Source organism: Canis lupus, chromosome 9 (assembly GCF_011100685.1).
Source record: "Canis lupus familiaris isolate Mischka breed German Shepherd chromosome 9, alternate assembly UU_Cfam_GSD_1.0, whole genome shotgun sequence".
NCBI lineage: Eukaryota > Metazoa > Chordata > Mammalia > Carnivora > Canidae > Canis > Canis lupus.
The window spans coordinates 27,080,379-27,106,363 of record NC_049230.1 but is presented as its reverse complement, the minus strand read 5'-3'; the positions used below and the strand labels follow the sequence as shown (position 1 = coordinate 27,106,363).

At 45.9% G+C, this 25,985-nt stretch overlaps 1 pseudogene; it reads right to left on the bottom strand.

Annotated features, from left to right (window-relative positions):
• Window positions 1-17,207: 17,207 nt before the first annotated feature.
• LOC609468 lies at window positions 17,208-18,662 on the bottom strand (annotated as a pseudogene).
• Window positions 18,663-25,985: the final 7,323 nt, after the last annotated feature.

Genomic DNA, 25,985 nt, shown 5'->3' with positions numbered 1-25,985 from the left:
GCCTAGATGCAGGGCGGGGAGCAGTGGCAGGCAGGGTCATTCATTCATCCTACTTCCCTGAGACCTGTTCCTGCCAGTCACTGGGCCAAGTGTGGGCGTGGTCGAAAGAAGGGGTTGTGCTGTCTGGCTTCCCTGGCTTCTCGAAGCCCACAGTCTGCTCCCGGAGCCACAAGGCTTGGCCTCTAAGAAGGAGGCTATGAGGGATCCCTGGGTGGCGCAGCGGTTTGGCGCCTGCCTTTGGCCCAGGGCGCGATCCTGGAGACCCGGGATCGAATCCCACGTCGGGCTCCCAGTGCATGGAGCCTGCTTCTCCCTCTGCCTGTGTCTCTGCCTCTCTCTCTCTCTGTGACTATCATAAATAAATAAAAATTAAAAAAAAAAAAAATAAAAAAAAAAAAAAAAAAAAAAAAAAAAAAAAAAAAAGAAGGAGGCTATGATGGCAAGCAGCTGGGGATGGCATTCAGGGCAGGGATGCCCAGGCTTTGGGTCCTCACAGTCCTGAAAAAATTAAAAGTAGAGGAACTCAGGATAAAAGAGCTACTATTAATCATTAAGATCAATTCATAAAAGTGAATCTCATTTTAAGTCCTCTGGACTACAAGATCTTTCAGAGGACATGGGATGAGCACTGGGTGTTATACTATGTATTGGCAAATTGAGTGTAGGTTTAAAAAATGTAAAACAAAGTAAAATAAGTAAAAGAATAAAATTGGAAAAAAGATCTTTCAAAGGACAAAGTCTATCTGTCATTTTTCCCCTTTTGTTTTTAAGATTTTATTTATTTATTTATTTATTTATTTATTTATTTATTTATGAGAGTAAGCTCGCAGAGTGGGGATGAGGCAGAGGGAGAAGAACAAGCAGACTCCGGGCCAAGCTCAGAGCCCAACACAGGGCCCTGACCCACGACCCTGAGATCATGATCTGAGCTGAAATCAAGAGTCAGACACTCATCAACAAAGCCATCCAGGTATCCCCTGTCATTTTTCAGCTGCACCTCCCCGGGGCCAAGAAGGCCAGGCATTGGGATGGGATGATACTGATTGCAATAGTGATCATCACCTATGGCTATCGAACCCTGGCTCTTCTCAACAAGTGCCAGCCTAGCCATTTGGCTCTTCTGTGACCTCTCTGAGCACTCACACCCACCACAGGAGGCATGAGGGTCAGTCCAGGTTCAGTACAAGAAACTGCAACAATTCTGGATCTCATAAGCTAGGAGGGATTTCGTAAGGGAAATTAGGTGCTGCAAAGTCATTGGAAGATCAGGATGAGTGGGTCCTCTTCTAGATGCCCAAGACTGATTTCTAGAACAATAAGAACTGGTCAACTTCGGGAGATGCTTCCCTGAGGCTGACACTAGAACTTCTGAGTCCACAGTACAGCCCCATCCCTGGGAGACAGCAGGGCTTTCTGCCTCACTGCTGCCTCCATAACACCACTGACCCCAGGAGGCTAGCAACAGGACCCTAGAACATTGCCCCCAAGCCTCATGTTCCCGTGCCCTCACTTGCCAGCAGAAGAGTAGGAGGAAGGTCTGGCCATCCAAATCTTGGGCAAGTGTCTATATCAGCAAACCCTACATTGCAACCTCAACCCTTCCCAGAAAGGACATCCGGAAAATGTAGATTTTAGCTGCCCAAGCTCTGCTTACAGGAAGGCAGCTTAGAAGGAGGGTGGAACAGAGATTGAGCAAGCCAATCCACAGCAGCACTAGCCAATCCTTGGTAGTTACTAGCACTATTTCTGCATGTTGCAGATAAGGACACTGAGGCCCAAAGAGGGTTAAGTCATTTCCCCAAGGTAACACAGCAAATTAATGGTGGAGGAAAGATTCAAAAGTGAGGGCTCTGACTTTAAAGTTCCCCCTCTTAAAATGATCCCTTTCAAGAAATGACTGTCTGCAACCTTAAACAACATATTATTTTTAAAAAATGTGCTTTTTTTTAACTGCAGAAAATTACAACATAAAACTTTATTTTGGGGATGCCTGGCTGGCTCAGCAATTGAGTGTCTGTCTGTCTTTGGCTCAGGGCATGATTCTGGGGTCCAGAATCGAGTTCTGCATCGGGCTCCCTGCAAGGAGCCTGCTTCTCCCTCCACCTATGTCTCTGCCTATCTCTCTCTCTCTCTCTCTCGAATAAATAAATAAAATCTTTTTTTAAAAAAAACTTTATTTTTTGATATTATACTATCAAAAACCCCAACGATATAAGGCTTTAAATTCAGCAAACCTGACAAAAGTGGAGTTTGCATGTTTAATTTTTTTTAAAGCCATTGTATAAAATTCAGTTTCACTTGTTGATGAAGGTAGAAGGATAGAGTAACACTGTTTCTTTCAACTCAGTGTATCCTGGGAGAACAGAGAGAAGCCAAGGAACCACAGCCCCTGGGGTTGACCTGTCTTCTTGCAGGTAGGTGCCTGGAGAGGTTCCATGAGCTTCCCAGTCCAAGGCTGCTTATCAGAGTCAGAAATGTATACCAAGGAGCTATATTGAAAACCAGCAGGTCAAGTCTGAGCAACAGCTCCCAAGCCCTCACCCAGGGCACCAGCCCCAGAGGCCTGGCATGTGGGCAGTGGGGAGAAATCAGTGAGCCCCCATCATCACAGCAACTCTTGCCCCTGGTTATCTTATCTCAGGATCCTTGGATGGTTCCCCTCCCTTCTTCGATCTTAAAAATCTGCCCTTTACATGTGGGATCTAAAACTCAATCAACAAAGGAGACTGGGAAGACAGTGGAGGAGGAGGACCCTAAGCTCACCTTGTCCCACAGATGCAACTAAAGTCTCAGTCAACATAAGTCTGACTTCTTCCCTGTCTCTAACACAGACAAGAAGAGAACATTTTAGGAGAAGAAAGAGAGGCTATAAATTCAGATGAGAATAAGACTAACTGAATTTTTTTATATGTTTTTAATTCTCTTCGCTCTCTATGACCCTGGGAACACATGAGTGATTTACAACAATTATCCCTTAACCGAGCATCTCAATCTTTGCAAATTCAGTGCCATGGCATGCAGAGAGGAATAGAGATCTAGTTGGCTAGATGAATGACCGAATCAGTGGATGGATAAATTGGTAGATAGATAACACCAGAAGGAGAGGGGGACAGAGACAGGAAGAATAAATGTTTAACAGTCAACCTGCAGGGTCAGGGCTGGAACAAACAGTCTCTCCAGAAATGTCAGGAAAAACAGTGTGGTTTCAAGGAGCTTCCTGGGGCATACGTCAAAAAATATTCCAATTGTCAAAAGAAACAGCAACAATAAAAAAAAAAAAAAAATCAAGGCAGCCTGGGGGCTTAGGGGTTTAGCACCGCCTTCAGCCCAGGGTGTGATCCTGGAGACCCAGGATCGAGTCCCACATTGGGCTCCCTGCGTGGAGCCTGCTTCTCCCTCTGCCTGTGTCTCTGCCTCTCTCTCTCTCTCTCTCTCTCTCTCTCGTCTCTCATGAATAAATAAACAAAATCTTTAAAAAAAAATCACAGCCTTCCAAACTACAAAACGGCAAACGGAATAATTATGAGCCGCAGGAATTAGAAACAGACCAGGAAGCCAAATGGAAAGAGAGACCTGTGAGAAACCTTAGTGTCTCTATCTACCACCAGCTTCAAAGTCAAGTTCAAACCAATCAGTGAAACTCCTGAGAGGAGCCTGAGGCTCCAAGAAATCCTACCAAGGTCACGAATCGGTGCTCTGCTGTGAGGCAGGCACCTAACCTCCCGGCCCCAACAGCAGAGGCTCCCCGCTGCTCAGACCCCGGGGGGTTAATCCCCGAGCCTTGGAGAAACACTCCAAAATTAAAGGATCGTTTTGGCAGGCGCCTGCTCTTGGGGGGATAAGCAGTAGCAGCCAGGTCCAGCGGCCCCACGAGAGCCTAGAAGTCCACGCGCACATCCCCCCCGGCTCTGTGCCCCCTCGCGCCTCAGAGGAACAGCAGGCTCGCCACCCGGCCTTCTTTGCTGCCATCCCACTCCCATGAGGCTGTCCCAGCCCCCAGGATAGGCCTTGGCCCTGTTTCTGCCTATACAATCTTGCTCTCATAAACGGCTCCCTGGTCCTACTGTTTGTTTACTGAGCACCTGCTAGCTCAGGGCCCTCTTCCAACAGACATCCTAGCCCGCCTGGCTCCCTCCTCACTCCTGCTGTCCTTCTCCCAGAGATGGGGGCTCCTTGTTTGGTGACAGGTGCCGTGTTATTCAGAGAGAGGCCACCATGCCCACAGAATCCTAAGGATCTCCCACATCAGGGTTCCTGCAGCTGGCTTCTGCCCAACTCAACCCTCTTCACTGTATCCCAGCCCCACCTCTGCTTTAGGCTGCCTGCCAGAGCTCCACAGACACCTCCTGCCTTCTCACCAAATCTTCCTCCCTCTGCAGAGTGTTACTCAGTGGGGCAGGTCCAGACTGTAGAACCTGACGGCCCCGCCCATCTCCTACATGACCTTGGGCAAGCCTCTTCACCTCTTTGAACCTCATCTATAAAAGGAGGATAAGAGTTTTCACTGGGCCACGGAGAAAATTCAAGGCATGATGTGCATCCTTAGCCAAGTGCGGTGTCTGGCACACAGAGAGTGCTCCCCAAAGGCCAGCTCCCCTTCTTTTGCCTCCTCCCACCCCAGATGGCCTGTAACTAGTCATACCTCTCTAAATCCAGAGATATGACAGTGGTCATTAAAACAAATTTGTCACTTGATTCTATAGCCAGGTGGCACATGACAGCCATTAATTTTTCACATGAAAAATGACTCTGCTAATTGAAAAACATCAAAAAGATTGAGGTTTACACAAATGTTCAGCTCCGTTTATTTTTTCTAATTTACTTTTCAGCAGTCAGTAAGAACTTAATGAGCTCTCATTTATGGCTTCCTCCCTATTTATAGATATTAGCGCCTGTGGTGTTCTAGATGTATACGCTGAGAGCACTCGGCCTGCACTACACAGCCAGCAGGGAACAGTTACAATACCCAGACGAATTCTAGATGGGAATTCCAGTTCCTCAAATACCTAGCTGATTGACTCTCTGTTCGTCAGGAAAACACCTCAGCTGGTACACTACATCAGCTGGATTCCTTTTTTTCCTTCCTTGGCATATATATATTTTTAAGATTTTATTTATTTATTCATGAGAGAGAAAGAATCAGAGACATAGGCAGAGTTAAAGGCAGGCTCCCCTCAGGGAGCCCCATGTGGGACTCGATCCCAGGACCCCTGGATCATGACCTGAGCCAAAGGCAGATGCTCAACCACTGAGCTATCCAGGCACCCCAGCATAGGTTTTTCTGTCTTGTCTTTTACTGTTTTATTTGGTGTGAAAGGAAAATAGGTAACATTTACTGAGCAGTTACTCTGTGCCAGGCACTGTGCTGTGCCCTTGACCTGAATTATCTAACTTTGTGCTCATCATCACACTGTGAGGAAAGTGCCACTATTAACCCTCTTGCCAGAGGAGGCAAGTGAGATGTACGGGGAGATTGGAAATTCAGACACCCAGGTATCTCTGGATCCAGAGCCCACTTTTTTATTATCGGGTCTAGACAGCTTTACTCTCTTTTCAACAAGCAGAGCATCACTGATGAGCTCTGTTCGTTTGAGGAGGGAGATGGGGAGGAAAGAGCACCAGGCCAAGGGTCAGAAGATACATAGTTCAAGTCCCACATCTGCCAAGAGTACCCCTGACCTTGAGAGAACCCCTCTGCCTCTCTGCTTCTAAGTTTAGCGATCTGGAGTAGTGTTGGAGATGGAATACTGACATCTGCCCCTCTTCTCCTCCAGCTGATCAGCCACCAAAGACACATGAGGAATTAGAAAATGGATTTATTAATGGCCAGTTTTGTACCCAGCAACCACCAAAAGGAAGAGCCCTCTGACAAACCTGGAAGGGCAAACACAACTGGACAGAGGCCAAAGTGGAAGCCTCCCATCCCTCCCTACTTTAGAGCTTAGAACCTCCAGGTCATGGGATCCCTGGGTGGCTCAGTGGTTGAGTGTCTGCCTTTAGCTCAGAGCGTGATCCTGGAGTCCTGGGATCCAGTCCCGCGTCGGGCTCCCTGCATGGAGCCTGCATCTCCCTCTGCCTATGTCTCTGCCTCTCCCTCTCTGTGTCTCTCATGAATAAATAAATAAAATCTTAAAAAAAAAAAATACGAAGAATAAGAACCCCCAGGTCATGAGAATATCTCTCCAGACACACATGCACTGAGAACAGAGCTCTTTGATTCCTGGGGCAAACAGGATGGAGTGGAAACACAAGGAGCCCTGCCCACCAGTAAAGCATGACCAAACCAATCCTCGGTGAAGAAAAAAGAGAAAGAGGGCAGAGAAAGGATACTCACATGGCTGCATTTCCCTGAGCAGAGGGCCCTGATGGAGGATGTTCCCTCCTCTGCAGGCCGAGGTGGGTGCCTGGGGAGAGGAGGAGAGGGAGCCCCACCATTTCTTCCCTGTAAAGGAAGGGGCTGGGCCACTGAGGCAAGAGGCCAAGCAGATGGACTAGAATGACCAGGAGCAGAGATGGAAAGTGAATGGATTCCAGAGGTTTGTTGGCATCTGGCTGCAGATCAGAGCTGCAGTTGGGGAGACAGTGGAGTTTCTGGTTTCAAGAAATGGAGGATGACATCCCTGGAGATAAGGACCCCTTCCTATTCATTTCTGAGTCCCCTGCACCCAGCATGGAGGGAACTTGGCTCAGGCTCAAACTCAATTCAGTATCTGTTGAAAAATAAGAGAATGAATGAACAGAACAGGTGTGGTTTCAGTAGTGTCCTGAGACAATAGGCCCACGGGGTTGCTGAGATTTGATTCAGAAGCCTTATGGCACTACAAGGAGGCTGGCTCATGCTGTACCTGTTCCTTTTGACACCTTCCCGCCCAGTCACATCATTAACAGCCATGGAGGTGGCAGTCTCTACAATAGTGTCTGTGGGGAGATCATAGAAATTGGAATAATTCACTTGGGAGATTAAGGTGTTACAATTCTTGCATAATCACAGGCCTCGGGCCTTGAGAAGGCATTCAAAATTTAGCCTGGAGCCTTGGGCTCCTGACTCCTCTTCCAGTGCTCTTTCCCTGCACCATTGGGCAGGTGCAGAGGCTGCTGTGGAGGCACAGCTATACACAGCATGGGACTCTGTGATGAACTGGGTTTGTCATCCCCTCTTAGCACCGTCATCCCATAAGCACCAAAGAATCACCATCCTCTCCTGGGACTTCAACTAAATGCCAGGGACAGAGGAGTAAAAAAAGAGAAGAGGTAACCTCATCCTTCCCCTTTCCGATATTCCAAAATTCTGTTCTGCAGATCACTCACCATGGGAGATACTCCATAATGATAAGAGTTCTGAGCCCAAATACATTTGGGGAATACCAGATGCTATATCTCCTCTTGACACTTGACACAGCTTGTTAACAATGTAAAGACCCTGAGAAGTCCTGCAGTCAAGAACAAACTCATTGGACCACTTCTTTCACACCATACCTATTTAACATTCCACAGAACCCCGTCAGGGAAAGACTGCCATAAATTAATTTCAACAGCCACGTGGAAAATGCCAACTCTGACATCAGCCCCAAGGACCAAAAGCTCTTTAATAGAACAGTCTATTGCTACAAGTTTCCTATGCAGTCCCACGAGCATCGCAAATGCCCCGGTCAAGCCCCAGGCTTAAGGCACCCATCCCCGAGACCATGGGCATGCAGAATGAAGCGCACACTCCCCATTTGATCCCTGGGCAGAAGGAGGAGGAGGCATGACTCGAGCTGGCTTAACAGAGATTTACTTCCCCGGCATCCTTTGGAATGGATATCCTGCATGATTGAGCCGGGCTTTGTTCAATTCTCAAAGCAATTTGCCAGGAGTGAGAAAGGAACGCTTAGTAAAGCAAGTTGGTCAGTCCTGGATGATTACTTCTTATTCCAAAACAATTACTATAAAGGTAAAATGGGTTATGTTGCTGTAAAAAATATGACTCTCTCCAAACAGTAACACATGAATTCCCAACCAGAGGCTCAAGGCCACGGCCAAAAGCAGGCCAGGCATAGGAAGTATGGGGAAGACTTTTTTGCCCTGTCAAACTGTGCTGGTTTCCAACAGAATTAAAACAGACAAGAGAGGGCTAGATAAGTGGAGGGGGTGGGGGTGTTGTGATGCCCTGGAGACAAGTACCTACTTAGCAGTCTGAGCCCATCCCTACAGGGTGTCATGTCTTCTTCCACCCGAACCCCTAGTCTCATGAATCAACTAAAAGAATAGGGTGAAGCAGGGTTTCTCAACCTTGGCACTACTGACATGGGAGTCAGGTAATTCTTTGTCATCGCGGGGGAGGGGGGGCTGTCTTGTGCACTATAGGGTGTTCGGCAGCATCCCTGACCTCTACCCACTAGGTGCCAGTAACACCCTCAACCCTCCCCCAAGTCATCTCCAGACATTGCCAAATGTCCCCAGAGGGTAGGACGTGAGGCAAAAATCACTGCTGGCTGAGAACCACTGGACAAAAGCAATACAGGTCTGTGGGAGGCATCCCCACCAGGTCCCTGGATCCAGCACAACTCCAAGAGAAAACTATGCTCATGATTGGCCTCTCCCAGGGAGCCAAGGGGAATGTGTTCAAAGAGGCTGTCACTTTTCTGGGCACTGAGGGGAATAGGAATAGCATGAGTCCTTGGACATGCTACCCTGTGGCTGGCATCCTAGCAACGCACTTGCTCTGCAGTGGACAGTCAACATGAGGGACAGAAGCCACCAGATGCCAAGACAGCCCTCCCGACAAGCCTAGGAGACCATCCCGGGATGGTGGCTATCAACCATTCCTATGCTATTGAAGGAAGGTGGCTTAGAATAGAAAGGTGTCGAGGGGTGCCTGGCTCAGTTGATAGAATGTATGACTCTTGAGTGGTGAGTTCGAGCCCCACATTGGGTGTAGGATTTACTTTAAAAATTAAATTAAAAAAAAAAAAAAGATGTCCTGTTAGACTCAGAGAGGTCCAGCAGAAACAGTTTCAGAACCATTTCTCAATACTGATTGTTCCTCCAGGAACAACCTACAGGATGACACTGCTGTCTAAAGACCTGAGTCCACCTCCCACAGTTTATGAATAGTCTCCCATTAACACCTGCTTCCTGTGGATAACAATGAGAGGAAAGCCTGGGCTGGACTTGGACACTGTGATATGGGTTCTGGTGCTGACGTCTGCTCAAGGCCGTTCATTTCAGCTGCCCCAGTTTTCCCTCCACCCTCAAATGAAGACAGCAGCAATCCCCACCTCCTCCAGTCATTTCAAAGTTCAATCGGGTTAATGTGCATTGAAGGCACTTTGCAAGCATGGAGCACCGGGCAGGCATCAGTTGTTTCTGCCAGTTGTTTCAAGAGGTAGTGTGAAAGTTGCAAAGTGAATCCATTTTAATCCACTTGAAAGTAGATGCTGCACAGACATGTGCAGAGGAGAAGCCTGGGAAGGAATACCTGCTTTGAATACAGTGATTAAGAGCCCTAAGAGGGAAGAACAGCACGTAAGGCAGAGTCTTTAAGATTTTTAAGATTTTAAATGTGAATATTAAAACTCAGACTCTCAGGCCCATTGAGAAAAGAGAGCACTCCTCTTCAAAGTGGTCTTTTCTGTCTCTTTTTTTCTACTTCTTTAGACCTTTATTCTCCTTTTTTCCCCATTCACCTCATTTCCATCGCTGCTCAGGCACCTCAAATGCACTTAATTGTCATTGCCAGCCTCATCCAGAGCCCCTGTGAAGCATTTAACTGCTCATGGCCCTGTACCAAGAAGATTACTTTAGGTGGAGGAGGAGGTAGGGAGAGGGGGAAGGGAGGAAGTGAACAGAGGGGAAAACTGGACCTGACCTCTCGGGGGCTCTAAGCACCAGACTGGACATAAAAACATGAGAGCGGGAAGGGAAACTAACAATGACTGGGAACCCAGTGTGTGCCAGGGACAGTGCCAGGTGCTCCACACAGCTCCCTGCCTCCAATCTTCACAGCATCCTGAGGAGGGCAGCCAACCCTGAAGCATATTCCATGTAATACAAGTCCCTTCCCTGATTCTTTCATCCCAATACTGTTTACTGTGTGTTCTGTGTCAGGCACTGGTCTCATTAACAAGGAAAGCAGATAGATCGAGACTGTGCCTACTGTTTGCCAGGCCCTTTTCTCTATACGTTGATTCATTTAATCACAACTTTAGATAGATGATATTAGGGAGAGGGAGAGAGAGTCTTAAGCAGATTCCATGCTGAGCACAGAGCATAACGTGGGGCTGGATCCCATGACCCTGAGATCACAACCTGAGCCAAAACTAAGAGTTGGATGCTTAACCAACTAAGCCACCCAGGTGTCCTGCAAGTAACTACTTCTAACCAAGGGAATATGGTAAATGCATAGGTTGTCACTTCCACAATTAAGCTGTGTAAGATCACAACTTCCATCTTGCTAGCAGACCTCTCCCTTGCTAGATTTGAGAAATCAGATTGCTGTGTTGGAGTGGCCCACATAGCAAGAAACTGAGGGCCAGGCCTCCAGCCAACAGCCCACAGGGAATTCCATCCTACCAACAACCACACGGGCTTGGCATCCCATCCTTCCCCACCAGAGACTTCAGCTGAGACCCCAACTCTGGCCAACACCTTGATTGTGGCCTTATAAAAGACACCAGAGCAATGACTCAGCTGAGCTCTAGTCCCAGATTCCTTACCACAGACACTGTGAGATAATAAATCTGTGTTATTTTCAGCCACAAGGTGTGTGGGAATATGTTAGGCAACAGTCAATAACTAATACAACTAGTAAGTGGCAAAGGTGGGGTTGATACTCAGGTAATCCGGGTCCCAAGTCTGTGCCCTTTCCCACTATGCTATACTACATCTCCTGTCCTGTCTAAGGAGATATTATGGTGGCAAGAAAAATTTAGAATGTTTAGAATATTACTTGAAGATTCATATTGCATGAAGAGAAGTCTTTGAGTAGAGTCTTTATTTTGCCCACACTTACCTGATCACACAGTTCTGTTCACATGACACCTGTCACCTCCTCCCAAGCCAGGATCCCACAGAAGACATTTTCAAAAATCCTGAGACAGTCGTACTCCCATGATTTTGCAGATGAGGACACTGAGACTCAGAAAGTTTAAAGAATTGTCAGAAACCATGTATGCAGGTGCTGAGCCCAGGCAGTAGAACAAAATGGCCTGAAGAAAGCATCAGTGGATGGGTCATTGTGTGCTGCTTTAGCCTCAGACCCTCAGAAATCAGCCAGCCCCACACCCAGAAGCCCTCGGCATTCAGATGATGTCACCTGCCTACTGGGAAAGAAGGAAGTCGGGTCCCCAGTGGCCACCACTGCAAAAAAAGAGTGTAGTAAGAAAGGCTAGGTGGGGAGGCATGGCCTGGGGAGCAGAGGAGAAGGTGCCCTGGGACCTGCATCTGGTCATATGCGATCACGCCTTTCCTATCTCTTTGCTTTGCCTGACCAAGCGGCATCTGGGGCTCTGCAAGTGCTGCCCAGAAGTGATCTGCAGAGCTGCTCTCTTCTTAGACCCAGGGGCCATCAAAAATCATTCCCCATAAGGGATGCGTGAGTGGCTCAGTGGTTGAGCATTTGCCTTTAGCTCAGGTCATGATCCTGGGGTCCTGGGATCAGTCCCACATGGGGCTCCCCGAGGAGGGCCTACCTCTCCTGCCTATGTCCCTGCCTCTCTCTGTGTGTCTCTCATGAATAAATGAATAAAATATTAAAAAAAAAAAAAAAAAAGAATCAGGGACAGCCCGGGTGGCTCAGCGGTTTGGCGCCTGCCTTCAGCCCAGCGCCTGATCCTGGAGGCCCGGGATCGAGTCCCACGTCAAGCTCCCTGCATGGAGCCTGCTTCTCCCTCTGCCTGTGTCTCTGCCTCTCTCTCTCTCTCTCTCTCTCTCTCTCTCTGTGTGTGTGTGTGTGTGTGTCTCATGAATAAATAAATAAATAAAGATCTTTTTAAAAAATCATTCCCTGTTTGAGGGAGCTTCACATTATCACACCTAATTAGTTCACCTTTTCAACAGACCTCAAAGAAATGAGGGGAAGGATGGGGGAACATTGCCAAATGGTGACGCTGTCCCATGCTGTCTTCTCTCCTCCATTCTACAGATGTGGACACTGAAATTCATGAAGATTAAGGCATCTGCTCAAGGTAAGAAGACAGCAGAGCGAGGATCTAAATGCAGGTGGGCCAGAGGCCAAAGTCCAGGATTCATGAAAACGCAGCTTGAGACAGGCAGAAGTTTCGTAGACACCCCCACCCCTCTCTGCCTTTCACATACAGTTGATGAAAAATGGATGCTTTGGGAACTTGCGGAGAACCAGTGGTGCTAGGGGAAGACGCCTGCCTCTTGAGCACATGGGACACTCAATCCTTCCCGTTTCCAGAAAACCTTGGTTCTAAGAATGCCTCTAGAAAGGGGATGTTTTATCCCACTGGTGGACACATGTAGGAAAATGCCCTGAGGGCTGGCTTTGGGTGTGAGATTTGGTTTCCCTTTAATAGCCACTTGTATAAATGAAATGAAAGGAGCAACACTTCCTGAAATAACACAGAGGGAGTTTTGTCATCAGGAAGTCTTAGAAGCTGCGTGGCTCAGATGGAGCCGAGTTCGTCCACAGCAGAAGTTCGGCCTTGTACAGAGGTGTGATTGTGGTACACGGCTGGCAGAGCAATGTGAGCGGGATCCACAAACAGCCCTCCATGCAGACAGGCAGTGAAAGCAACACCTCAGTTAATATTCTGTGGGGCTACTCCTAGGCTCATATTTCCTTCTGAAAATGTGTGTGTGTGTGTGTGTGTGTGTGTGTGTGTGTGTGTGTGTTGTAAGAGTCGATCATCCCTGGATGGGCAAATAGCCTTGATTCATTCCATCAATCCACAGAGGAATGTGGAAGAGGAAATTTGCATGTAATGAATCCACCTCCACCTTTGCCATGTATTATTTTGTGTGAGGCTCAACCTGCAAGGCCCTCCCCCACCTCCTATCCCCCATTAACAAATGAGAAAAAAAAGGATCTGAGAGTTTTAGCCACCTGCACAGTGCCACACAGCTAGTCCATGGCCAAGCTGGGAACTCACCGGGTCAGTCTGGCTGCTAAACTCACACCCGTCCTCTGCACCTTGCTACTTCCCAAAGGAGAGGTGACAGAGATTGACGAAGCAAACTCAAACAGGTCCAACTGTAAGCCTAGTGTCTGTACTGGCCACTTTGCATATGCAATGCTTACAGTGATCCTGCAAAGCCTGTCTTATTTTATTCCCTTAACAGATGAGAAGGCAAAAACTTTCAGAAAGTTTCAGCAAACTGCCATGAGATAGCTGCCATCCGGACCTAGGTCCATCCAACTCCAAATCCTGGGATCTTTTGACCACCCCATTAATCCTCATGGACATAGGTCTGCCCCTCTCCCCCACCTCTCTGCCCCCTCCGACCTACCCCTTCCCACCCTGCGGCTGATTCAAGGGAGCTTAGAAACAGGGCTGGGAACCAGACCTGGCACCAACACACAGAGGGAGTTTAGGGGGATCAGTGCCTCTCTACCAGCTATGGTGAGAAATGATGGATTCCAGGCCACAGCTAAGAACAGGTTTCATTTATGGAGTGGCTTGTATGCCCTGGATGAGGGAGGGTTTGGACTAAGGAGAAAACATGCATTTGTTGCCTCTGGCCTAGTTATTGTGCTCGCTCAGCTTCAGTGGTCCCATCTGTAAAGCATGGTCAACTAACCATCCCCGAAGGCAATTAACCCTGCAGATGCACAGGCAGAGGGGAGGAGGTGGTTTCTGGACAGGAGCAGCTCAAGAGGCAAGTGTGTTTGGTCCAAAGCCAAAATCATTCAAGCACCAAGCAGCTAAAGGAAGTTCACACGAGACAATACAAGCTCATCTTGCACGCTCGCCTTCCAGAGCCCGCTCTCCTCGCCTCTCAGTTCTAGAAGATCCGGGAATGTTATATGTCAGTTTCTTGTCTGTTTCTCTTTGCCTAGATAGGAACCAATTTGCCTCATTTCAGTTGTTGGATCATATTATGTGATTCCCAGTTTAAGTTCACTACATCCATTTAGGAAAGCATTTTAGAATAATGAAATATGTTTTTAAGTAAGTGTTTTAAAAATCAGTCTCCCTCTTCTTGCAGGAGGCAAGAGATCTCAGCCGGATGTTCTGACTTGTTTGGTTTCGCCCTTGATCTCAGCACAGCAGGCTGCCTTGAGTCGTGACTCCCCATCGCATCATCCACCCATGTATTGGTTAATTCCCTCGTTAGCTAAAATGTATTTATCTATTTATTTAACAATCACCAAGTCATTGAGTGTGTTGGTTGCTTGGGAAACACGGTCATAGATGAGCAAAAAATAGACACTGCCCTTCTCCTTGTGGAATTTAAATCTAGTGGAGAAAGAAATTAATCACATACTATACACACACACACACACACACACACACACACAATAAGAAATCAGGATAAGGCCTTAGAAGGAACAATCCATGGTGCTTTAAGAGCAGATAACAGAAGGATCTGACCCAGATGGAGAAAGTGATCCAAAGAATGAGGATGGAAAAAAATATATACATATAAAAAAGAAAAAATTTTTAAAATTAAAGAATAAAAATAAAAAATAAAGAATGAGGATGGAATGAAGGCTCTGGGACAAGAGGTTGGGAGTGGTGGCAGTGGGAGAAGGTACATGCTCTAGAAAATCAGAGGAGAGCAGATAGGAGGTTATCACAGAACTCCTGGAGAATGGTGACATTTCCTTGGATGAGGCTAGTGGCTACAGGGTGGAGAACAATGCTATTACAGGGCCGCCTGGGTGCCTCAGTGGTTGAGCACCTACCTTTGGCTCAGGGCATGATCCCAGGGTCCTGGGATTGAGTCCCACATGAGGCTTCCCTCAGGGAGCCTGTTTCTCCCTCTGCCTGTGTCTCTGCCTCTCTCTCTGTGTGTCCCTCATGAATAAATAAATTAAAAAAGAAAAATAACAATGCTATTACAGCCATATCGTTGACTGAAGGGTGACAGGAGGTACAAGGATAAATGGTTGGCTTTGGATCTGGGGAAATAGATGTTCTCACTGCTCCCTTGACTGTGCTCAGAACCAGGCCACAGTGAATCTCACATCCTTTCTGTTCCAGAAAATGCCAGGCCCCATACTAGATTCAACATAGACAAAACAGGCAAGGCTCCCACACTAGTGTGGAGATGGACCTTCCTTTCCAGGCTGACCCATCTGCAGCTCCATCTGCAGCCACTGTCTCAGCCCCTTTGGCTGATGTGACCTTGCTGTCACCATCCGTTCTGTCCCAGTTTCCAGCAGCTCCTCACACATCGCACAAATCCCTATCTCAGCCACTCGTCTTGGGCCTGCATCTGATGACTGTATTTGGCCTTTCTGGTGTCAATCCTTGCACACTGTTAGTTCAGACTCTGTTCTTCCTCTGGTTCATCGCACTATCCCTGCAGGGCAGGCTTCTATAATTAAGACAAATGTAAGAGAGCAATTAAAATCCTTGTGACACAGAGCATGAGGGTGTCAGTTTTTGGTTTTGTTTTGAGGCGGAGAACAATAAATGTAAGAGAATATAACAATTATCTACATGACCCGAGATTGCCAGAAAGCAAGAATAGAAAGTGTTTGATTCTTCTGTGAAGTCACCACTGTAAAGACAGGTAGATTTTCTCGTGAAGGAATATTTACAAGGTTCTAGACGAGGACCAAGCTTGAGTCCCCACTTAGCTGTTGACTTAAATAAATAATATCAGAGAATTTACATAATCTGTCTGGATTTGGTTTCTTTTCCCTGTAAAACAGAAAACAAAATCTATCCCACAGGGTCATGATGAGGTCCAAATGGAATTATGGCAACCACAAGCCACTGCACCCAGTGGGTCTTGTTACTGCCATCGGATCTGTGGGCTCATTTTAAAGTGTCTGTCCTCATGTTCACTTTCTTCAGACATATTTCCTCTGCCCTCTGTTCAAAGGCAGAAGACTTGTTCAGAAGCTTAACACACACTGTCTCTTCTCTCTCATCCAGAGGAGAAGGGAGTGAGGCATTCCAGTCCCAGAATTTCAGCCCAGTGGGCTCTCCCTGACAAGACCCCCCAACCCTATCCATTTTTTTCGGTCAGTGAATACTTAATGTGGATCAATTTTGTGGGTGGCCACCATTTGGGTGCTAGAGGTACAGATTTTTTTAAAGAGACCACGCTTTAAGGGGCACCTGGGTGGCTCAGTCAGTTAAGCATCTGTCCTCAGCTCAGGCCATGATCTTGAGGTCCTGGGATCAAGCCCCAAGTCAGGCTCCCTGCTCAGTTGAGAGCCTGCTTCTCCCTTTCCCTCTGTCCCTCCCCCTGCTTGTGTTCTCTCTCTCTCTCTCTCTCTCTCTCTCTCTCTCTCATAAATAAAATCTTTTAAAAAAAACTTTTTAGAGGCACCTGGGTGGCTCAGTGGTCGAGTGTCTGCCTTTGGCTCAGGTCATGATCTCAGGGTCCTGGTATCATGATGGGCTCCCCGCAGGGAACCTGCTTCTCCCTCTGCCTATGTCTCTGCCTCTCTCTGTGTCTTTCATGAATAAATAAATAAAATCTTTTTTAAAAATGTTTTTAATAAAGTTAAAAAAAAAAAGAGCACACTTTAAGAAGCCCATGGTCAGGGAAAATAGGTCAACAAGCAAGTATAATGATAAGACATGCACCTTAAGATAAGTCAGGTGGGTGTTTAACATAAATGGCAACCATGAAGATTTATCCAGAATCCAAGAGAGACAGAAGAGGCAAAACCTGAATAGGGCAGGGGACAAATGCAGTCCACCTGTGATATTCATGGGGATCAGGAGCAGGAAAGAGATGATGACAGGAGGGCTTTCTTTTTTTTTTTTTTTTTTTTTCCAGGAGGGCTTTCTTGAAATCAAAACCATGTTGGAAAATAGAGAGAATCGTCCGTTAGGCTCCTCTCTGAGTGTTTTCCTGTCAGGTCAGGGTATTTTTTGTTACAGAGGAATCAAACTCTCTTGGATTGGAAAGTGAGACAATTCACTCACGCATATTGTTTTATTTGTTTTATTTTTTTTTAAGAGAGGGAATACTTTATTCAAACCCATCAGAGAAACGGACAGCTTGGGTCTATAACAAAGCATTGTGTTTTAAAGCATAGGTCAGTAATTGTATATGAGAGTATACACTGCTGAGCACAGAGCACAGAGCACAACTTTTCAATGTTCAAAACAGAATAAGCTTCCCTGTAAAAGCAGCACCTTTGTGACATTTTTAACTTTAGTATTCCTCTCTTTCTTCTTCACCCTCTCCTTTAACAGAATCCACACCAACCTCCTCATAATCCTTCTACAGGGCAGCCATGTCCTCACGGGCCTCAGAAAACTCTCCTTCCTTCATGCCCTCACCCACATACCAGTGAACAAAGGCACGCTTGGCATACATCAGGTCAAACTTGTGGTCCAGGAGAGCCCAGGCCTCAGCAATGGCTGTGGTGTTGCTCAGCATACACACAGCTCACTGTACTTTGGCCAGGTCTCCACCAGGTACCACAGTGGGAGGCTGGTAGTTAATGCCTACTTTGAAGCCAGTGGGGCACCAGTCCACAAACTGGATGGTATGCTTGGTCTTGATGGTGGCAATGGCAGCATTGACATCTTTGGGAACCACGTCGCCACGGTACAACAGGCAGCAAGCCATGTATTTACCATGGCGAGGGTCACATTTCACCATCTGGTTGGCTGGCTCAAAGCATGCATTGGTGATCTCTGCTACAGAAAGCTGTTCATGGTAGGCTTTCTCAGCAGAGATGACAGGGGCATATGTGGCCAGAGGGAAGTGGATGCAGGGATAGGGCACCAGGTTGGTCTGGAACTCCGTCAGATCCACATTCACGGCTCCATCAAATCTGAGGGAAGCAGTGATGGAGGACACAATCTGACCTATCAACCTGCTTAGATTAGTGTAGGTTGGGCACTCAATATCGAGGTTTCTACAACAGATGTCATAGATGGCCTCGTTGTCTACCATGAAGGCACAATCAGAGTGCTCCAGGGTGGTGTGGGTGGTGAGGATGGAGTTGTAGGGTCTACTACAGCTGTGGACACCTGGAGGGCAGGGTATATGGAGAACTTTAGCTTGGACTTCTTGCCATAATCGACAGAGAGACGTTCCATCAGCAGGGAGGTGAACCCAGAACCAGCTCCCCCTCCAAAGCTGTGGAAAACCAAGAAGCTCTGAAGACCCGTGCACTGGTCAGCCAGTTTCCAAATTCGGTCTAAGACAAGGTCAGTGATCTCCTTGCCAATGGCGTAGTGCCCTCGGGCATAGTTATTGGCAGCATCTTCCTTGCCTGTGATGAGCTGCTCAGGGTGGAAGAGCTGGCAGTAGGTGCCAGTGCGAACTTCATCAGTGACTGTGGGCTCCAGGTCTATAAACACTGCCCTGGGCACGTGCTTGCCAGTGCCCGTCTCACTGAAGAAGGTGTTGAAGGAGTCATCGCCTCCCCCAATGGTCTTGTCACTTGGCATCTGGCCATCGGGCTGAACGCCGTGTTCCAGGCAATAGAGCTCCCAGCAGGTATTGCTGGTCTAGACACCTGCCTGGCCAACGTGGATCAAGATACACTCACGCATGGTTGCTGCTTGGCGGCTGCCGGGCAGATGGTGGAGAAGAGGAGAGGTTGTTGCTTCTTACAGCGCGACTCTTAGGCGGTTGATGTAAGAGAACTTACGCATATTGTGTTTTTTTTTAAGATTTATTTTTTTTTATTTATTTATGATAGACATAGAGAGAGAGAGAGAGGCAGAGACACAGGCAGAGGGAGAGGCAGGCTCCATGCCGGGAGCCTGACGCGGGACTCGATCCCGGGACTCCAGGATCGCACCCTGGGCCAAAGGCAGGCGCAAAACCACTGAGCCACCCAGGGATCCCCCCCCATGCATATTGTTTTAAAACCACATTGCAATCAAACCCATGACCTGGTAAAAGCCTCCAATGAGTTGTCTTCTTTTCTTTATCCTTTTGTTTCCCCCTTTTACAGTAATGGACAAACATGATATATATACCACCCACACTGACAAACTTGAGCAGAGCAACTTTGAGGAAAGCAAATATTTTTTGCAATAATTACACACACGCAATAATCAAGAGACAAAGGAACTAGCAAACTCTTCAAGTTACATTCAAACCCTCATCCCTGTCATTTACTTGAAAATACTAAATACCTTAAGGGCAAATCACTGAAGTGGCTGAGCAATCTCTACTGCAATATTTAATGAAGCTTATAAATCCTGAAATCCTTCTGGGACCATTGCTGGATGGCAATGGAACAGTGTTGGGGGTTTCTGAAATTGCGGGTGCTTAATTATGTCTAACAAAGTCGATTATCAATAAAGTGTGCATCCATGTCTGAACTTAATTTGTCTCTGCCTCTGTCACTCAGGGTGTCCAAGAATCTGTCTGAACAGGGTTGGCAAATCTTTCCTATCAAAGTCCAGATTTTTATGTTGTTTTTTTTTTTTATATTTTATGGTTTGCTAGCCACAATGTCTTTGTCATGATGATCCAGCTCAGTCATGGTAGGATGATAGCAGTCATAGGTAACCATAGAGGTGCCTGGCTGGCTCAGTCAATAGAGCATATAACTCTTGATCTCAGGGTCATGAGTTCAAGCCCTACACTGGGCATAGAGATTACTTAAAATAAAATATTTAAGGGGTGCCTGGGTGGCTCAGTCAGTTAAGCGTCTGCCTTTGGCTCAGGTCATGATCTCAGGGTCCTGGGATCGAGCCGAGTTCTCCCTCTCCCTTTGCCCTTCCCCCCAACCCCTACTCATACTCTCTTTCTCTGTGACTTAAAAAAATAAGATCTTTAAAACAAAGTAAAACAAAAAACAAACCAAAAAAATAAGCAGGTCCATGTTCCAACAAAACTTTGTTTATGGACACAAAAATTCAAATTTCATATAATTTTAATGTGTCATGAAATATTATTCTGCTTCTGATTCTCTTTATACCATTAAAAATATGCAAAAACTATTCTTAGGCCATAGCAGTCTGGAAACAGGCAGCTGGGTGAACTTAGACTGCAGTGATAGTTTGCCCATCTCTGATTTTTGAGTGATGGATTGTACTATGTTGCAACAGTTCAAAGAACATAAATTCTGGGGCACCTGAGTGGTGCAGTCGGTTAACTCTCTGACTCTTGGGTTTGGCTCATGTCATGATCTCAGGGTCATGAGATCAAACCCCTTGATTTGATCTCGACCCCAAAGCCGAGAGTCTGCCTGAGATTCTCTCTCCCTCTGGCCCTGCCTCTGCTCTCTCTCTCTCTCCCAAATAAACCAATAAAAATAAAATCTTTAAAAAAAAGGAGGGGGTGGCACCTGGGTGGCTCAGTCAGTTAAGTGTTTGTCTTTGGCTCAGGTCATGATCCCAGGAATCCCACATGAGGCTCCCTGCTCAGTGGGGAGTCTGCTTCTCCCTCTGCCCCACTCTTATCTCGTTCTCTCTCTCTGTCTCTCTCTCTCTCTCTCATGCTCCCTTGCACTCATGCTTTCTCCCTCAAATAAATAGAAATAAAATCTTTAAAAAATAAATAAATAAATCCTGCCTTTCTGCAGTCCTTACACTTGGGCAGCCAGATGAAATCATTACCCTCCTTCAGTCTCCATTTCTTCTCTCTAAAATAAAGATAATCAGAGGAAACTGGTGAGAATTAAATGAGGTTATGTAGGTAACAGAAGTTCCAGGAAAGTCCGGAGAGGTGAGCTCAAAATTGAGTGCATCCTATGCCAGCTCTTCTTTCCCTTACTTTCTAACTATCTTTCTACTGTGTTCTTCATTTCTTTCTCTTCCTTTGTATTTAATCTTACCTTGTAGCTACTGCTTCAATAATGAAGTATGAAAATGGATTTGCTCCCAACACAGGGAAAACCAGCACCTTCCCTTGTCGACTTGAGTGCTCCCAGCCTGACCCTTTCCCTCGAGACATCAGTGCCTGGGCTGGCCCCTGGGGGGCTGGGTATCAGCTCCCATTAAATATCAGGGAAAGACTAATGAGGCCACAACTGATTCATCAAGCTGGGTCCTATCTCCCTGTGAAGGCATCCCATTAGGGACACAAGGTCTCTTTGAGAGGATTTGCAGTAGCAGCAAATGTCAGGGGCAATTATGTGTGTCTCATCTTTCTTAAAAGAACTGCCACCCACTCCCCCCCCCCACCTCAACCTCCCTCTAGCTCCCTAAGGTTTGCAATAATTACAGCTACCAATCACAACACCGTAGTCAGAACATCCTCTCCCAAGCTCAGTGTGTCCTACAGACTGGATGGAGGTGGGAGGCATCCTTCCGTATCATGGAAGGAAAAAGTGAACAATGAGACCCTAGATGAAGTGGGGGCAGGGAGGAGGGGTGGCTTGAGATTCCTGAGAACTGGAGAATGGAATCAAATTGGGTCTTCAGAACCACCAAAACTTGATCCTTTCCAACTGTGAAAATATCCAGAAGTTATTTTACAAAGGCATGCTCTGAACATACTGCTTCTTAAGGAATGGGATCAGAAGTCCTCCCGCATCAAATACTTTCTATCAGATCTTTAGAATACCCGAGGAAGTCTATTCCCACTAGCCAAGACTCCACAGTCAAACAGGTGTCAGGAGGAGTAGCTGAGGGATGCCTGGGTGGCTCAGCAGTTGAGCATCTGCCTTCATTCAGCTCAGGGAGTGATCCCAGAATCCGGGATCGAATCCCACATCAGGCTCACTGCAAGGAGTCTGCTTCTCCTTCTGCCTATCTCTCTCTCTCTCTCTGTGTGTGTGTGTGTGTGTGTCTCATGAATAAGTAAATAAATCTTTTTTTTTTTTTGAAAAAAGATTTAGCTGAGTTGTATTAGGGACAATGATTAGGAGTCATTAAAATTAGGCTTTAGAATTAGGAGTCAGTCAATGTCCACTCTGTCCACTCTGCCACTTACTGGCTTGTGGATGCTGAATTTACTTAAACCAAATAACCAATAAGACAGCAGCTTTTCAGCTGCTGGGTTTTCCTGTTAGTATTTCTTCCAGAAAAAGTCCTTCTGATGTAAAGTTCTCTCCAAAGGTTTATGCCTTCAGTGAGATTCTTTTTTTAAGATTTTATTTATTTGTTCATGAGAGACACAGAGAGAGAGAGGCAAAGACACAGGCAGAGGGAGAAGCAGGCTCCCTGCATGGAGCCCGACATAGGACTTGTTCCCTGGACTCCAGGATCATGCCCTGGGCCAAAGGCAGGAGCTAAACCACCGAGCCACATAGGGATCCCCCTTCAGTGAGATTCTTAATTCCTCCGTGCAAGGAGCCTGCTTCTGCCTCTGTCTGTGTCTCTTCCACTCTCTCTCAGTCTGTGTCTCTCATGAATAAATAAATCTTAAAAAAAAAAAGAAAGAAATTCTTAATGGCAGGGAGTACCACATATCCCTCATTATCCCCAGCAACTACCCAGGTGCCTGGACCCAGCAAAGTGCTCAAAAGGACCAAAGTCTATCTAATGACTTAAGAGTTTTGGAAAAGGGAACAGAGAAACAAGAGGGAATGAAATTATTAATGAAATAGTTCAAGATAATTTCCAGAGAGAAGTTTCCATTGAGTACCCAGAACAAGGGATGCAGAAAGCCACATACCAAGGATGTCATTATAACCCTATTTTACTAAAAATAAAGAAATAGATTCCAAAAGATTCCAAAGGAAAATATTTTTTTCCAAGTTATCTTGACAGTAAAGAGAATTTTAATATTATCCAATCTCTCAGTAACAATAGTATATGTCAGAAGAACAATGCCCTAAAATTCTAAGGGAGTTAATTTTCAAACTTAGGTAGACATTTTCATACATCCACATTCTTTTAAAAATTATCTGATACACTTTATTTTAGGAAGTTATTTGAGAATGTGCTAAAGCAAAACAAGGGACCAAGCCAGGAAAATGGAAGATGTGGAACCAGGAAACACAGGTATAACAACCAAGAGAGCAGGAGAATCCTTGATTCCAGATGGGAGCAGAAGGAAGGAAGCAGACACCTGATCTAATGGCACAGCCTGGGGTAGGGGTAGGGTAGGGTAAACATAAAGAAAAGCAATGCAAGAAATTAAATGTTATCAAAATACACCATTTCTTTTTGTAGTAAATAATATTTACTTATTTATGATAATAAAAATACCATTTAACTGAAAATAACAAAATTGCCATATTAGAAGGATTAAATAGGAAAGGGGAGACTGGTGCAATAGACATAAGTCCTCATTTGTTATAGCAGGAAGAAAACAGAATATCTAAAGATGATAGTTCATGAAACTGTAGCATGAGCATATTACTTAGAGGTCTAGAAGCAACTACCAGGAGGAAGGACTAAGGGGATTCAAAATGCCAGCTTCTAAAAAAATTTTTTAAAAAATGTCAGCTTCTAAGAAGTAGGATTGAGGTTTAGCAGAAGGGAGACAGGGAGCATCTTTTCACTGTAAATCTTTTGGTACCACTTGATTTCTTTATTTTTTTAAAGATTTATTTATTTATTTGAGGGAGAAAGAGCATGCACACAGAAGAGGAGAGGTGCAGAGGGAGAGGGAGAATGTCAAGCCAACTCCACGCTGAGCGCTGAGCTCCACACGGGGCTTGATCCCACAACCCCAAGATCACAACCTGAACTGAAATCAAGAGTTAGACACCAAACTGACTGAGTCACCCAAGCGCCCTGGTATCACTTCATTTCTTAACCATGCATATCATTGCTTTCACAAAATTTTTAAAATCTGAATAAAGCAATTAACCTGATGGACAAAGACTAGAGGAGGAACACAAATCACCTTATGTACTGGGGGCTTTGGGTAATTGTTTTCCTTCTCTTTGTTACATTTTGTTGTCATGGTAAAATTGTATATATCTATACAGATATACATATATGTTTATATGTTATATACATTATATATTATATAACTACTATTGCATACTATATCTTTTTATATCTATCTTACGTTTATTTATTTATACATTAGGCCTAATTTCAACACATGCTATAACATGAAAATGTTTAAATTATTATAAAGAGGATTCTGGAAAGCTGGTAGCAATGGGATCATAATTTCTCAATGATCTCCAAATCAAAAGAAGAAGAAGCAACTAGATAACAAAACCAAAACTGCGCCACATTTACACCAAAATGTGACAAGATAGGGCAGCCTGGATGGCTCAGCAGTTTAGCGCCGCCTTCAACCCAGGGAGTGATCCTAGAGACCAGGGATTGAGTCCCATGTCGGGCTCCCTGCATGGAGCCTGCTTCTCCCTCTGCCTGTATCTCTGCCTCAGTCTCTCTCTCTCTCTCTCTCTCTCTCTCTCTCTCTCATGAATAAATAAATAAAATCTTAAAAAACAAAACAAAAAAAATGTGACAAGGTATACTCATGAACCCCAAAATACAAATGAGTGGGAACCAACCACAAGAGCCACAAGACCATCACTATCAGCATTATTGGTCTCTTCTGTGGGGAGAAGCGACCCAGGAGCACCTGAGAGCAGGAGACCCTGACACAGGCCACAGGTGTTCTCTAGGAAACACAGAGGGCCAATCTCAAAGCAGCAGCTGCAGTGGGGAAGGGTCTGGCCCTCTCCCAGCCTGGGTGAGCAGAGGTTCTGCAGGAAAGAGCAAGGGCTCACTTCTAGCATGGGGCCCCACACGGAGGGGACTCGGCACACCAGAAAGCATGTTCATAAAACAAAATGAAGCCATGACTGGCTCCAATCAAGTTCAAATACATTTTTCAAACAACAATGCATAAAAGAACATTACAGATCAGAATTAGAAAGACTCAGAAGTGAGGTGACAAAACCCAGGGAAGAACAGAAAAGGGAAGAAAAGCACTGTTTTGGAAATGAAGACTAGACCAGAGAGAACACAAGATCAGATAGACACAACATGGTTCTTGAGAGAAATAGAAGGTGAAATGGTGGTGGGGTGCAGGAGCTGGGGGGAGTAAAATAAAAAGAAATAAAGAATGGATAAAAAAGGGAGACTGACAAATACTAATGACAGGCAAAGAATATCAGAGAGTAGAGCTCCTGAAGAAGAAAACCCACGGAAGGGAACAGAACAGATACTGCAAAGGATAATTCAAGAACACGTTCCTCAGTCGCTATGTTGTACACGTGACACTAATAGAACACAAATCCTCACATTGAAAGAGGAGACCTCACACCTGAGAATACCTACCCAGAACAACCAGCTCTGACACATTCTGACAACTGGATTTTTAAAGAAAAAAAGAAAAACTCCTTTAACCATCTGGAAAATAAGAGCATGTGACTTCCTAAGGAAAAGCAATTGAGACTATTATCAGAATTGTCCAACAGCAACACTATATGCCAAAAGGCAAAGGCATATTTAGGATACACAAGGAATAGAAATAGGAAGCCAAGATTTTATACCTAGCAAAAGTGGAAAAGGCTGTTTGTTCTCAAACTCAGGAACATCCACGTGAGAGCTGAAATGGGCCCCCAGACCCCAGACGGGGCGGGCCAGGGGAGCCAGAAGAAAGAGACAGGCTGCTCCAGATGGGCAGGTGCAGGGTTAATAAGCAAGGGAACTTACTTCCCAGGCTGGTCTAGGGCAACTGCAAGACAAGTAGATCTCCACCTCCACCCACCATAATCTGAAAAGCTTCTGTGGAGGCTTTCATGGGATTGGACCACATATATTGTCCAGATTCCAACGGATTGCTATCTCAAGGCTGCACACTTCAAGGGCCGGGGTCAGGGTGAGAGGAGCCTCCGATTGCCCCAGCCAGCTCACAGGTTCACCAGTGGTCACATCCTTTCAATGGCCTCTTCCAAAAAAAACTTAGACAAACCTTATCAACATGCAACAAAGTCACTGCCCCACCTCCAGTTCTGTCTACTGAAAATGTTGAGACCCAGAAACCAGCTTCAGTAGCAATGAGCCATCACT